The sequence below is a fragment of the Orycteropus afer genome, unplaced genomic scaffold (genome assembly GCF_000298275.1).
Source record: "Orycteropus afer afer isolate SDZICR_OR568_19922 unplaced genomic scaffold, OryAfe1.0 scaffold00013, whole genome shotgun sequence".
In the NCBI taxonomy this organism is placed as follows: domain Eukaryota; kingdom Metazoa; phylum Chordata; class Mammalia; order Tubulidentata; family Orycteropodidae; genus Orycteropus; species Orycteropus afer.
The window spans coordinates 6,674,992-6,691,815 of NW_006921600.1; the positions used below are offsets into that span (position 1 = coordinate 6,674,992).

Consider the following 16,824-nt stretch of genomic DNA (forward strand, 5'->3'; position numbering starts at 1 on the left):
AGTTCTTCTAGATATACCCCCTTAAAGAATCAGTTAATTTTTCGGTGGATCCCATCTTGTTTTATCTCCAGTATTTTACCCAGATTCATACAGGCAATATTTGAGCAATATGTTTGCTTTTATAGACTTACCAAAAAGCCTTCTGACTTCTCAGGTAAAGTGAAGTGGTAAAGTCAGTGATCATTTCATGTTCATGAATCCTTAAAAATGTTATCATTCCCTACATGACCTGGATACAAGTCTTATAATAAATAAGACATTATAATTGTCTCCCAGTAAAATATCAGACAGTGTTTCATTGGTATTCATAAGGTTTTTACTGGCCAATTTCTTGAGAAGTTGATGGCCTCTTCCTTCTTCTGAGTCTGTTGTGCTCTTGGCTGGTATAGGACTCGGCAGTGTTTTGTTCTGCTGTGCATAGGGTCACTATGAGTTAGAAACAATTCAACCTCATCTAACAACAACAACAATTGTCTTATTTGTAAAATGGAACATGGAAAAGTTGCCTTTTTGGAAACCTAGCAGAGCCAGAATGTACACATTCCTAAACCATTAAATAGATTTCTATAATGAAAAAAAAAAAAAAAAACTTACATATATACATATACAGCAGTTTGCAAATGCTGCCAGGATCTGGAGCCTCATCCAGTACCATCAAGCCCAGACATGGTCAGCCTCACCATGTACTTCAACATCACCGTCACTGGCAAACTTCTAGGCAGCAACTCCTTCGAGCTGTTTGCAGATAACATTTCAAAGACAGCAGAAAACTTTTGCACTCTGTGCACTAGGTAAAGGATTTCATTATATAGGTTCCTGATGTCACAGAATTATTTCTAGGTTTATGTGCCAGGGTGGTGAATTCACACATCTTAATGGCACTGGTGCTAAGTCCATCTACCAGGAGAACTTTGATGACGAGAATCTAAAGTACATGGGTCCTGGAATCCTGTCTATGGCAAGTGCTGGACCCAACACAAATGCTTCCCAGCTTTTTATTTGCACTGCTAAGGTTGAATGGTAGGATGACAAGCATTTGGTCTTTGGCAAGGTGAAAGAAGACATGAACGTTATAGAAATCATGGAGCACTTAGGGGCCAGGAATGGCCAGACCAGCAAGAACATCACCATTGCTGACTGTGGACAACACTAACAAATTTGATCCATAGTTCATGTCTTATCTTAACCACCAGACTATTCCTTCTGTAGCTCGGGGATCACTCTTCTACCCCGTGTGCTTGAACATCCTATGATTTTTGTGCTCTCACTGCAATTCTTTGAGATTCCATATTTTCCTTATTCCCCTTCCAAATCTAGCTGCTCTGTAGAGTTAAGTTTATGATTATGAAATAAAAATTAAACAAACAAAAAAATGGCAGCATTGCATTAAACAAGCCCTGTGTTTCTCTGTGGCTGTGCCTTTGTGATTTCTTTCACTCACCATGACCTTCCTCCTATTTCTGAAACATACAAAAGTATTCCTTCCTTAATACCTATGCATCCTAAATGCACACCACTGCTTAAAACACTCCAACCTCACTCAAATAATAATCCTAGTAGCTGATTTTATGGAGTGCCAAGTGTTGTTGTGATTGCTCTTCCCATTGTGATTCACTTAATCTTTATAAAACCTTATGAAGTAGATACTGCTATCATCCCATTTCACAGATGAAGAAACAGAGGCATAGTAAGTTACCCAGGATCACCCAGTGACTAAGCAGGAGAGCTGTAGTTCACAACATGTGTGTTATGTGGACTCTGTATCCTGGTAAGGTACTTTTCTCAATAAAGACTATTCCACTTTTAAGAGAAAATTTGGCAAATCTGCCACATAATAAATAAATTTACATGCATATAACTTATTCTTCCCACAGAGCTCAATTCCAGAGTCCCTCATAACTTTCCTCAGATTTCCCTCCTGACCATCCCTGATCCCCACTTGGAAATAACCTATGAATTTCTATATAATTTTGTAAAGCAATGCACCCAGTGATGCAGTGGTTGAGGCATTCAGCTGCTAACCAAAGGTCAGCGATTCAAACCTTCCAGTGCCTCCACAGGAGAAAGATGAAGCAGTCTGCTTCCGTAAAGATTAACAGCCTTGGAAATCCAATGAAGCAGATCTACTCTGTCCTATAAGGTTACTATGAGTTGGAATCAACTCGATGGCAGTGGTTTTTGTTTGTTTGTTTGTTTGTTTGTTTTTGGTTTATCTCTTACTGATAAAGTTTGAGGTGTAATTATGAGGTGATACACTCAAAGTTTCTGGACTAAGTGGAGAAACAAGGTACACATGCATTAAATTCTTATTTCTTGTTTAGAATAATTATACCAAAAACATACTCACTGACATTGAGTTGATTGTAACACACAGCAACCCTATAGCATGGTAGAACTGCCTCATACGGTTTCCAGCGCTATAAATCTTTAAGGAAGCAGACTGCTTCATCTTTTTCCATGCAGGGCTACAGGGTTTGAACCACCAACCTTTGATTAGCAGCCAGATGCCTTAACCACTGAGCCACCAGAGCTCCTTAGTATAATAATGTTGTTGTTGTTGTTGTTAATGTGCCCTCGAGTCAGACCTGATTCATAGTGATCCTTCCTTTGGTGATCCCTCCTTTGGTGATCTCTCCTTGGGTTCCGAGACAGTATCACTACGGAAGTCGATTGCCCAACCCTCCTTCCAAGGAGTGGCTGGTGGGTTTGAATCTCCAGCCTTCTGCTTAGCAATCAAGTGCCTTAGGCACTATGTCACCAGAACTCCAAGGAGTAAATGTGATCGTTATCTCTACAACAAGGTTCATGTTTCAAATTTCCTAAAAGTTTAATATTTAACTTCGCTGGAACTCAGAAAATTGCCAGTGATATTTTCTGGTTCTTTTCTCAGAGGTTGCAGGGTGGCTAGGTAGTCTCTAGTGTTAGATTCTACCACTTTCCTGTCTGTTTATCCTACAGTGGTGGCTTGCATGTTGCTGGGATGCCAGAATCTATGCCAACAGCATTTCAAACATCAGAAGGGTCACCATGGTGTAAGGTTTCAGTAGACCTTCAGGATTAAGACAGACTAGGAAGAAAGACCTGGTGATTTACTTCCAAATCTCAGCTGATGAAAACTCTGTGGATCACAGAAGATTGTTCAACACTTCAAGTTGCTTATTTCGGAAATGTCATCAGGAGGGACTGATTGCTGAAGAAGTATATCATGCTTGCTAAAGTGGAGAGAAAATGGAGGTGAGGGAAACTCTCAATGAGATGGATTGACACAAAAGCCACAACAACTAACTCAAGCATACCCACAACCACGAAGATGGCCCAGGACTGGCAGTGTTTTGTTCTGCTATGCATGGTGTCACTATGAATCAGAACTAACTTGACTATTGGGCACTAACAACAACATTAAATTCTTGGGCCCAGATCTTAGCACTCCTATCTGGGCAGCCTCAGGTAAATTAGTTTGCCCTCTGGTTCCGCTCTTATAAGATGCTAACTATACTACCTATTTAATAGGGCTGTTGTGAGGTTTAGATTACAAACTAAGTGCTTACAACAGTGAGCTGTATATAGAAAATACTCAGTGAGTATTAAATTTAAGGTGTTTCATTGGCAATACTCATATTTCCCTAACATTATCCAGTCATCAGCAAAAACCATTTAAAACCTAATTGTAGCAGGGAATTTAGACGCATGAGTGAGGACATTTGGTAATGTTCTCAAAATGACCTTAGTCCTTGATTCCCTATAACATTTCAGAGAAGGAAATGGCAATGAAAATTATTTACTTTTTGATGTGATTATTCTGTTCTGAATTCATATTTATTTATGTATATTGTTATTTGCCTCATCAGGTCTTTTGTCAGCATGACTATCATGTTTAATATCTTTCTATTAGTATCCTGATATAATGTATTTAAGATAGGCATGGCCATTTGTTTTGGTACTTCTAAGCAAGAAGATAATAAAATGAACTGTAGAAGAAAAATCACATGGATTTGGGAAATCTGGAATGGTATAACAGTATCTCTTTTTAATATCTGGAGGACTGTGCATTTTCAATTTAATTCATTCCTCTTGAGACACTTAATGTGATATCATTTGCATATTAATTGTGGATTTTCTAATGAACTGTCCTAAGTGATGGAAAAAAGAAGAACACAGTAATGAAAATGAATGACAGCCCACACAAGGAAATTTCTAAAGGAACTTTCACGTGCTTAATGGAAACTAACCCATGGTTTTAAAAGCCTTATTTGGGAACAGACTCCTCAGTGAAATCCCAGGATATTTAACACTGCTCTGTGTCAATACAGATGATGAGAGAAATCTCAAGAGCTAGCAGGTCCTCTCAAAAGGTTCAAATCAAGGCGTTAATTCACATCTTGACTTTCGTTGTCATCTGGTTAAACACAGATTCGTAATTTGGATTACAGCCGTTTACAAGGCAATGTTCCAAGACTAAAGGAGAAGTTGCTAACCTGACCCCCTTCTCTTTAATAATATTTCCTGATAGATCAACATTTTCCTTATTGAAAATTCTACTTCTTTTCCTCTACGTTCATGGAATGGGTTACCAACAAAGCTTTAATTCTTCTTCACTTGACATTGAGAAACTCTGGGTTTACTTATCCAAATTGCATGGGGTTTTTACAAATGTTATATCTTCTTATATTCACTAAGCAAATAAGAGTATATCTGAATTGAGACTCTTTATAATTTTGGTAATTAATTAGTAATATTTATTTTCTTTCTTCTTAATCAAGAAACTGAATGTAATTGCTTTTGCTGCAATTACCAAAGTGCCATATTTCCACACTTTTTGACAAATGATTCTATAAACTACAACTTGATTTGTGATTATAGTGTGTAGCATGAACACTTGATCAAAATGATTACTTCTATGTATCTGGCATTTTCATGCTCTTTTCCTGAAAAAAAAGTACAATAAAATTTTTTTAGTAACATCCTTTGCAAAAATATGGATTCACTGAGTCCACATTTCTCTAAAATTTGCTCTAAATACCTGCAAATGTAGTTATACCCATGGTCTTCTTCCAAAGAATTTTCATCCTGTGCAGCCAGCACTATTTAGCATTTAACACATCAAAGTTATGTCAAATTTTCCAATCTTCTGATCTTCCTTTTACCAGAGGTAGGTGGAATATTGAGTGGCATCATTACAATTCTTTCCTAAATCAGAGATACAGAGATCTGCAAATGCCATACACGTGTAATAACTCGTCCTTCTTTGTCCTTGTCTTTAGAAAAAAGCAAAAAACACACCTTCACAGGAAGAGCTAAATACACAACAGAGAAAAACTCATTTTTTTTAAGAAAAGCTGCATATGTGGTGCAAAAAGCCTGGTCTTTGGAACCAGAGAGGTGTGGGTCAATTGTCAGAAGCCATAGCTTAATTCCTTGAATCACTCTCTTTATTTGTGAAATATGGAATAATATCTAGTTTCCAGAATAACTGTGAGGATTAATTAAGATGGTCCACAATAGAAGATGGGAACCTACTGGGCATTTAATAAATGGGAGCTGTTTGTATAAATTATGTCATGGACAATTCCATCAAGATCCATTTAAATTGACCTCTGCAGACAGAAATAGGAGCGCAAGTGACAAAAATAAAATAAAATAACCTCAGTCTCAGCTGAACCAGATCCCACACAAAACAGGAAGAACTATTCAGAGGTAGGAAATAGAGTTGAGCTGATTACACTCTGTATTGAATTCTGAGAGAATCTCTTGGATAATTGTTTTGTTTCATTAATACATCATAGAATCAGCAATTAAGCTACTCCACTTAGCTACTCTCCTTTCTTCCATCCCTTCCTATATTTTCAAACTTCATAGGTATGTTTGCATGACAGCCCATCAACCCTGCAGGAAAAAAAATTCTGATTCTATTTGAATGAATGATTTTCAGTTAGGTTGGTACAGATCAAATAGAAGACTGTGGTTAGGAGCTCTGGTGGTGTAGTGCCTAAGGCGTTTGACTGCTAACTGAAAGGCTGGCAGTTCAAACCCACCAGCCACACCTCTGAAGGAAGTTTGGGCAATCTACTTCCGTAGAGATACCACCTTGAAAACTCAAGGAGGGGTCTCCAAGAGTCAGATCCGACTCCACGGCAGTGAGGTTTTGGGCTTTTTTTTTTTTTTTTTTTTGGTTTAGAAACACTTGCCACTGAGAGCTGTACTTATGTTGTAAATCTTGGATTTCTTTACTTTTGTAACTTCTGATTTCTTAGAAAGCACTTATATTAATTCCCTCTCTTGTCCCATTCAATTTATTTGTTCTACTTCTCGTGTCTATTTTCTTCCCCTAGTACTTTTAAGAGTGGCTTTTGTTGTATTTCTCTCTGCATATTCTATATTTTTGTCAGTCTTTCCTGGTTTTCCTTATCTTTCTGAAGCAGTTTATTAGTGCCTAATGCTTTTGACTACTAACCAGAAGCCTGGAGGTTCAAATTCACCAGCCACTCCTTGGAAGGAAGGTTGGGCAATTTACTTCCCTAGTGATACTGCCTCGGAAACCCAAGATGGGGTCGCTATGAGTCGAATCCGACTCTACAGCAGTGAGTTTGGTTGGTTTTTTTTTTTTTTTTTTCTTTTGGTGGTATAGACTGTAGTATTATATAGATACAGATATAGATTTCACTAATATAAATATTGTTGTTGTTTTGCTGTTGGGTCGATTAAAACTCATAGCAACACTTTTTGACAGAGTACTGCTGCCAGGGTTTTCTTGTCTGTAATCAGTACGGAAGCAGATCACCAAGTCTTTCTTCTGCACAGTCTCTGGGTGGGTTTGAACTTTCAATTTTTTGGTTAGCAGCTAAGTCTTAACCAATGTGCCACCAGGGCTCCTTATATTAGTGATATATTAATAGGGGATATAACTCTCTTAGTGACACTTTCAGCTTTAATTTGAACAATGTCTTCATATTTTCTGTAGCTGAATATTAATTTGGAAAATGAATATACTCTTCCAAGATGTTTTTCTTTTCTGGTAAATTATATGGTAAGAGTGGCTATATCTAATTTAATTCTTTAAAATTTACCAAAAAAGTGAAAAATTAAGTACATTTTTCCTGAATTAGCCAGGTCATGAATTTAAAAATGAGGACCGAAATCTGCATTATCCATATTGCCTGCTTATAATGCCTAAAGAAGACAATGCCAGAGCACTTGCTCAAATACTTCATCAGGAAATAGATTTTACCTAATTGATCACAAAATTCATATGATAAATGAAACATGATCATCTTAAATCCACTTGCTTTATTTATATAGAAGATATTTTATATTGAAATTATGCATTGTTAACTCTGGGAGTGCAGACCTATGGAACATTGTGCGGAGGCAAATACCATCAACATAATACTACTTCCTTCTATTAAACTTAGAAGAATGTCATCCTCCACTGTTGACCCAACTATGACAAAGCTCATGTTTTGCTGTCAATGTGTTACTGTTATTGTTAGTTGTGAAGTTGATTCCAACTCATAGTGACCTTGTGTGTGTGCAGAGTAAAACTGTTCCACAGGGTTGTCAAGGGTGTTAACCTTTTAGAAGCAGATTGCCAGGCCTGTCTTCCAAGTCTCCTGTGGGTGGGCTAGTTGTCCAGCACTTCACTGTTTGTGCCACCCACAGGCTCCTTGCTGCTAATATAGCTACTATTATGACACTGAGATTGACAGAGATTGAGGGATCTTCTTTTCCTCTAACTTAAACCACAGTACAATCAGCCTGGAGAACAGGTCTTCTCAAACTTCAAAACTACCCCCCATTTGTGATGCTCTGATTTTAATGGATGTCAAATTTCCACATATTCTACCTGGACAATTCAGAAATCCCTAGTTGCTTGAAAAATGCTACCATACAGGGTACCTATAGTGAAGGCCTTACCACTGTTGATGTTGTTGTTATGTGCTGTGGAGTCAGACCCAACTCATAGCGACCCCTCCTTGGGTTTCTGAGGTGGTATCACTATGAAAGTAGATTGCCTAACCTTCCTTCAGAGGAGTGGCTGGTGGGTTTGAACCACCAGCCTTCTGGTTAGCAGTCAAATGCCTTAGACATTATGCTACCAAAGCCTTACCACTACCATCCAAAATTCACCAAAGAGAGAACTATTATGCCTACTTCTTCATTTTGGTTGTAGCAGAACTTGGATCACTCATTTTTTGTATTTGTATAAAGACTTCATAATTTGATGCAATGGCTGCAGAATATTCCAGAGTAACTGAGGAACAACAGTTTCTGTCTAGTTGTAAATATAGGCTGCTTCTTATTTTCCCATATGATAAAAAATGATGCAATTGTGATTCTTCTTATAAATTATTGCCCTTTAAAAAAATTACTTCTCAGAAATAAACTCTCAGAACAAGCATTACTGAATCAAATTATTATGGCTTTTGTTAAGGCATTCATTTGCTTAGGTAGTGATTTGGGGAGAGTCCATAAATTTCAGATTGGGGTTGGCTGTAATCTTTACAGAAGCCACTTACCAGGTGTGATTTTTTTCACAATGCCATTGGGTGGGCTCAAACAGACAACCTTTGGGTTACTAGCCAAGTGCAGACCACTTGCACCACCAAAGACATTTTATTATAGTTTTGGATGAATAACACTAAAATTATTTCCAACGTGTTGAGCCAGTTTATATTATGACTGGTAATTAAAAGTATTACTTTGCATACTATGCTGTTAGGTTCTTTCAGGATTTTGCTAATATAATAGATAAAATGTGCTAAATGATTTTCAATCTGTATTTGATTACTAAAAATGTTGTTTTTTTTTTTCCTTTTATTTATTAATGTTATTCACTCAAGTAAATAGTGTTTTTGTATATTTTGTCCATTTATCTGTTAGAGTCTTAATGGTTTTCCTTAATGATTTTCCTCAATATATATAAAAAACTCTTCATATTTCAAAGGTATTAACATTCGTTTCTGCCATATACACTCAAGCCATTTTTCCAGACTGTTTTTTTGGGTTCCAATGTTAGACTTAACTCATTCATTGAACAATTATCGATTAAAAGCTTAATATGTGTCAAGCATTTTATAAGATGCTGGGGTTACAAGATACATGTGGTTCCTGCTCTAACTCATATAGTTGTGTTCAAGAGGAAAATATAACCATGAAGAATGCATTAGACAGCCAAATAACAAAACAAAACAAAACAAAAAACCTGGAAATCTATGAATTAAGCAGATGGGGTTTTAGATTCAAAGTTATTTAGTCTGGCACAGTACAGCTGGCCAAGAGCTCCTGTTGTCAAGTACTCCCAGGCTTATGCTCCATCCTCCTTACTTCATGCTTCTCATCCTCAAGCTTGCAAATTGCTGTTGAACTTCTATACCTAATATCTACATTTCAGGCAGAAATAACAGAGGATTTATACAAGCAGGAGAATATCAGGAAAGCAAAAGTTTGCCCAGAAATCATTAGCATAAAACTTGTTGTCCATACCTGTATCACGTCATCACACCTAGCAATAGAAGAACTTGGAGAAATAATTCTTTTCTTTTTTTTAAGCTGGACATATTGGAACTCTGAAAAAAATCAAAGTTTCTTAATAAAGGGGACATCAAAATGAAATCCCTTGGTAGCACAAATGTTTAACATGTGTGGCTATTAACCAAAAGGTTGGCTAAAATCCACCCAGAGATGCCTCAGATGAAAGTCCTGGTCATCTGTTTTTGAAAGGTCATAGGCACTGAAAACCATATGAAGCAGAGTTCTACTCTGACACACATGAGGTAATTATGAGTCAGAATTGACTCAATGGCAACTGATAAGAATGGATAGTAGACAGTCATATAACAATGGCAGTATCAGGTAGATTTCTCCAAGATTAATAATAATAAAATAAGTAAAATAATTGTAAGTTGTAATAAGGAAAAAAAAAAGTGCTGTTATAAAGAATAATAGAGAATGGAATATTTTAGATAAGTTGAACCAGAAAAGTGACAAAATGTGATGGAAAGAGTAAGAATGACTTGACCTTACAAACAATGAAATAAAAAGTGATCCAAGCAGAAGGAAGAGCAAATGCAAAGCCTTTTAAACAAGAAAGAACTTGGTTTGTTCATGAAAATAAAAGAAGATAGTGAGATTGTGAGCACAATAATCCAGGATAAAGTGCCATGAGATGAGGTTATATAGTGGTGGGTCAGGGTCCTGAAGTGCGTTGATTTTAACTTAAGAGTAATGAAAAGACTTGATGTATTGTGGCATAACATAGCTGACATATTAAGATTACTCTGGTTGCTGTATTATAGAGGACAAAAGTATAAGTGGAGACTAGCTTTCTGTCATGGTCCAAATGGGAAAGTTGGTTGCCTTGACTAAGATATTTGCACGATGATGAAGGGATATAAATAGGACCACAATAGAGCATCAGAATGAGAATTGGTAAAACATGATGATGACTTGACTGTGAAAGAGTGAGAGAAAGAGTAAGGAAGAAAGAGGAAGGGAGGGAGGAAGGGACTAAGGGAGGAAGGGGGAAGGAAAGGAAAGGAAAAGAGAACGAAAGAAAAAGTAAGGAAGAAAGAAAGATGGAATCTGAGATTTCTGCCTTGAACTGGGCAGCTGGTTGTGCTATAAAAAGAGGACTAAGTATGAGGGAGAACAGAGAATTCAAGAGTTCAGATTTGGATGTGTTAAACTGGAAACATCTCTGAGACATCCAAGTGGAGAGGCCAAGTAGATAATATGAAATAGAAGCCAGACTCAGAGAAAAAAAAATCTAGGCAAAAATATAAGTGTGGGAGTCAACAGCATATAGATAACATGCAAAACCATGAGTCAACAAGGTCATATATGTTGTTGCTGTTGTTGTGCTTGTTGTTTTTATGTGCCGTCAAGTTGGGCCCAACTCATAGCAACCCCTCCTTGGGTTTCCGAGGCAGTATCACTACAGAAGTAGATTGTCCAACCTTCCTTCCTAGGAATGGCTGGTGGCTTTGAACCGCCAGCCTTCTGGTTAGCAATCAAGTGCCTTAGGCATTATGCTACCAGAGCTCCTTTATGGAGTAAGAAAATAGAGACAAAAGAAAACCAAAAGAAAGGCAATGAAAATATTTGGCAAGAATAATAAGCTATCAAAGAGACTGAGAAGGTATAGCCAATTAGATAAGAGTAGAATGTGGTGCCCTGGAAGACGTAAGAAGAGTGTTTCAAAAAAGAAGAAGGCAATATCTTTCTGAAGCCCTTAAAAGATAAAACAAGATGATGTAGAGATGTATCCAATAGCTTTATAATTTTAAAAACAATTTAATGACATTAATCTTATCTTCCTATTGTGATGAGATTGTAAATGCCTCAGGGGCAAAGAAAATATCTACTATTTCTATATTGTCCATAATAGTTATCAGAAGATTAGCTCAATAAATTCTGAGTCTTAGAATCACAGTAGTAATAGAAGCCTTAGAAGTTGGCTGATCCAATTCGTTTGATTCTACAAATAGAGAAACTCAAACCAAGAGTGGTTAGACACTGTTCATAAATATCTTCCTAAATTAATGACTACTTATCAGGCGAGTGAAGGAGCTCTGGTGGTGCAATGAGTAAGGCATTGGGTTTCTAACCAAAAGGTCAGTGGTTCAAACCCACCAGCCACTCTGCCAAAGAAAGATGAGGCAGCTTGCTTCCATAAAGATTTTACAGCCTTGGAAACTCTATGGTACAGTCATACTCTGTCTGATAGAGTCATTGTGAGTGGGGATTGACTCAATGGCAGTGGGTTTTATTAGGAGAGTTTAGACTAAAATCCTTACCACCAGTTCCCATTTTAGTGTTTTTGTTGTTGTTGTTTTTTACTGTATTATACAATATAGTTTTTTTAATTTTCAAATTAAAAGATATTATAATGAAATGTCCATCATTTCTAGAATTAGAAAACCAAAAGGGAAGAACACACTCAGCAATCCTCGTGAAGAAAAAATTTAAGCCTCAAGTTGCAATGTTGAAGGGTTCCTTGGGCAAAATATTGGAAGATGCAGAAAACATTAATTAAAGATGGGAGAAATGCACAGTGTCACTGTACCAAAATGAACTAGTGGATGTTCATACATTTTACAAGGTAGTATACGGTCAAGAACCAATAGTATTGAGGAAGAAGTCCAAGGTGCACTGTAGGCATCAGTGAAAAACAAAGCTTTGGGAATTTATAGACCATCAATTGAAATATTTAAACAAAGAGATACAGCACTGAAGATTCTCACTCATCTAGGCCAAGATATTTGGAAGAGAGCCACTTGCCTAACCAACTGGAAGAGATTGGTATTTGAGCCCATTCCAAAGAAAGGTGATCCAACAGAATGTGAAAATCTCTAGTACTAGAGATGTGAAAATAGTGTCATTAATATCAAGTAAAATTTTGCAAAAATAATTCAATAATGATTGCAGCAGTACATGGACAGGGAACTTTCAGAAATTCAAGCCAGATTCAGAAGAGCCTATGGAATGAGATATATCATTGCTAATGTCAGATGGATCTTGGCAGAAAGCAAAGAATACCAGAAAGATATTTACCTGTGTTTCACTGAACTATGCAAAGGCATTTGACTGTGTGGATCATAACACTTGTGGATCATATTGTACAGAATGGGAATTCCAGAACACTTAATTGTGCTCACAAGGAAAACTATACAAAGAGCAAAAGGCAGTCATTTGAATAGAACAAGGGTATACAGTGTTATTGAAAATCAAGAAAATGTGTATATGAAGGTTGTATCTTTCACCATAATTATTTAATTTGTATGCTAAGCAAAAAATCTGAGAAAGTGGACTATATGAAAAAGAACATGGCATCAAGATTGAAGGAAGAGTCATTAACAACCTGCAATATGCAGATGACATAACCCTGCATGATGAAGGTTAAGAGGACTTGAAGTATTTACTGATGAAAATCAAAGACTACAGCCTTCAGTATGGATTCCATTTCACCATAAAGAAAACAAAAATCCTCACAACTGGACCAAAAGGCAACAAAATGATAAAGGAGAAAAATTGAAGTTGTCGAGGATTTAATTTTACTTGGATCCACAATTGACACCCATGGAAGTAACAGTCAAGAAGTCAAATGATGTATTGTACTGGGAAAATCTTTCAAGTATTAAAGAGCAAAGATGCCATTTTGAGCCCTAAGGTGTGCTGAAGCAAAGCCATGGTATTTTCAATCACCTCATATGCACATCAAAACTGGAAAAAAAAAATCAGGAAAACTATAGAAGAATTGATATCTTTGAATTGCAGTGCTGGCAAAGAATATCAACTATTGTGGACTTCCAGGAGAACAAACAAATCTGTCTTGAAAGAAATACAGCTGGAATGCTCCTTAAAAGTGAGGATAATAAAACTATATCTCAGTTACTTTGGTCATGTTATTATTGTTGTTGTTATGTGCCATCAAGTCGGTCCCAACTCATAGCAACCCCTCCTTGGATTTCCAAGGCAGTATCACTCCGAAAGTAGATTGCCCAACCTTTCTTCTGAGAAGTGGCTGGTGGGTTTGAACAACCAGCCTTCTGGTTAGCAGGTAAGTGCCTTGGGCACTGTCTACCAGATCAGGAGAGACTAATCCCTGGAGAAGAACATCATGCTTCATAAAGTAGAGGGTCAATGAAAAAGAGGAAGTTTCAAAAAGATGAATTGACAGTGGCTGTAGCAATGGGCTTAAGCATAATAACAATTGTGAGGATGGCAGAGGACCGATGTTTTGGTTCTCTGGTGCTACTCTAACAGAAAATACTACAAATGTATGGCTTTAACAAACTGGGATTGATTCTCTTACAGTTTTGGAGGCTAGAAGTCTGAGTTCAAAGTGCTAGCTCTCGGGACTGGGTGAAGGCCCCTCAACCTTGGGCCTCAGCTCTACCTCTTGCTCTTGGCCCACTGAAGCTGGAGGCTTCTCTTAACTCAGGCAGCTGCTGGATGCTGAGACTGACAAGCCCAAGGTTGCCAAGTAAAATGGCACTTTCTCAAGATTATTAAGGAACACGGCAGGCCACTAGTTCAAGTCCAGAAACAGGCCCAAGATTGGCAAGCAACATGGCAAGATGCTGAAGGAAGCCTTGGCTATATACAGGGTCCAAGCATGCCAAAAAACTCAAGACCTTTCTCAAAGCATCTTCTTACATATTAGAAGTGAACTACATCCTGAAGGCAGCTACTCAGCTGCTCACGGTAGATTCCACAATGGAATTGATTACCACTGCCATCATGGGGAATAACTACATTGAGCTGCCCAGCCACTTAAAAGCAGGCCTAGCCAAGTTGACACACAACTTTAACTACTACAATTGGGCAGTGTTTTGTTCTGTTAGACATGAGGTGGCTATAGGTCTAAAGTGATTCAATGGGCACCTAACAACAACAACAACAACCATTTTCAAACATGCGCATGGAGGGAAAAGGAAAGAAAATCTTTCTTGTAGCTAAACTCATCTTCCTATAGCCAAGCCAAAGTCTCAGGTCTAAATTAGAAGGAATATAAAGGAAATGTTAGTAATGAAATTCTCTGTCTTGGGTCCATGTAGATGTAGCTATACATTTTTCCATATAAAGAGAAGGAAAGAGAGAGAGAGAGAAGATATATCTCTTGTTTTAGTCAAAATTTTGATTGCCTCGTATTCAACCTAACCCTGTTCAAGGACCATCTAAAATGGAGAATTCATTATCTGCCTTCTACATGGTTTCACATATCCCTGTTACCAGAAACTAGAGATGCCAAAGAATTGATTGTTGACAAACTAATGTAAGAAATTGCAAAGCACATGCTACACTAATAGTTTGTGTTATCAGTTTTATATATAAAACAGTGTATCACTGTGCTTTCCTGATATTTCTATCACAGATCTAAAATGGAAAACTATTTGAAAACAAATGCAATGTTCTTACAATCTTAAGTGTTATTGGCTCTCAAACTTGCACTACCCAGTCATATAATTCAATGCCTTGTTCCCCGCAGACAGTAAGTCAAATTGACCTTTCAGTGTAAATATTACATAAATATTTGATGACTCACATAATAAATTGTTATATTGTTTCCTAGTGAGGTCTCTCCACAAGAAGTTAATACTTTTATCTGATTTTCTTTTACCCAGAGTGCCCACATTCTTGAAAAGTTATTGAAAAATATGCTTCATAATTATGTATGGTGTTATATTGATTATAAAATGTAGTGTAAAATCTATAATGCTTCTAAAAATTTCTCATTAGCTAGGAATTAAATAACTTAAAATACTACAGCATGCTACTCTCAATTGCTGCAGAAACAAAGGGGCAGATGGTTCAGTTGTAATTACTATGATCCCTTTGGTTAGACACATTTTTAAATTATGTAAAAATAACCAAGAATAGAGTTTAATCAAAATGGAAATTAACAATACATAAATGCAGAATATGATGAGGATTTTAAAAAATTATACTCTCAATTTTACTTAAATTTATTTCATTTCTAGCTAGTGAACACAACTTGAGTTTTTCTTTTTTTGTTGTTGTTGTTGTTTCTTAAAAGACATCCACTCTGAGAAAGACAACTGACTCATCATTTTAATAGCCTTTCCAATTGATTTTGTTGTCTCCAGAGATGTCAATAGCTTTGGCAAGACTGGATGGTGCTTGTCTATTAGCCACAAAAGACAAGTTTACCAGAACCTTATCTCAAGAAAGGAATGCAATATGGATAAAATATGAAACACAACTTGCCACAATTCTAATATGCATTGTCATTCTAGTTCTTTAGCTAAAGACAAATTTATCCATGGAAGATAAACTCTTGTAATTCAACTCTCCGTAAGACTAGTTAGCAACATATTTTAATATTTTCAGCGTTTAAAGAATCCAGGTGATTCCTGCAGAGACTGAGCTGAAACTATCTCCATAAATGTCTCCAGATTATAGAATAACTGCTTATTATGATGTGACTATTATCAAGCCAACCTTGGGAGCAACGGTTAACATGTTCCTTCCTGCCACCTTGGCCTCCAGATATTAGACATATTGTACGGCACGTGCTCTGAGACCTCCATAACCGTATAGGGACAGCTCCATCACTTGTTCTAAAATCTAAGTCTGTGGTAATTGTGACTGAGTGTTAACATGAATAGAGCAACATCTTCTATGCCACCTTCATTTATGTACCATAAATCTTTAGATCATGACCATAGAGAAAACTGAGGCATGTCTGAATCTAATTTCCCCAAAATATGTACAAGGTTTCTCTAGGAAAAGGGAGCCCAATCTTTTGAATAGATACTGAAGGGCTTCATCATGTATTCTGCATGCAAGATGATTCAACAGTATATTGTATACAACCCACAAAACCATAATATTAAAAGACATAAGACACCTCTACAATTGGCTCAGGCATGCTCTCAGGTGAATGGTCATGATGCTGAAATTAAATCCCTGAATAATGTAGGGATGGGATCTTCTTCAATAATTGAGGGTTTCTCAAACTTTTCATTCTTAAGTGGAAGATAAGTTAATGATTATAGGTGCCTGCTGCCTGGGCTCAAATTCTGTATCTACCACAAAACACTACAAAATTAGGTGAGTTTGAGCATTTTTTAAATCCCTATGGATTTTTATTTCCTCATTGGGAAAAGTGCCATACTTTGCAGACCTATTAGATGTAAAGGCAAAAACACAGGTAAAGTTTTTGATGCTATGCTTAATACATAATAAGCATGTAAAAATGTTCCATATTCATAGAGATGAAGAAAGAGCTAATAATTTGTGTTTGTTTGGGCTCCACAGATCACTAAAGTTAACAGAAGAACAATGCAATCATTAGCCATTCCT

At 36.9% G+C, this 16,824-nt stretch overlaps 1 pseudogene; it reads left to right on the plus strand.

Annotated features, from left to right (window-relative positions):
- The first annotated feature begins 666 nt into the window (after positions 1-666).
- On the plus strand, positions 667-1,153 carry LOC103207967 (annotated as a pseudogene).
- Positions 1,154-16,824: the final 15,671 nt, after the last annotated feature.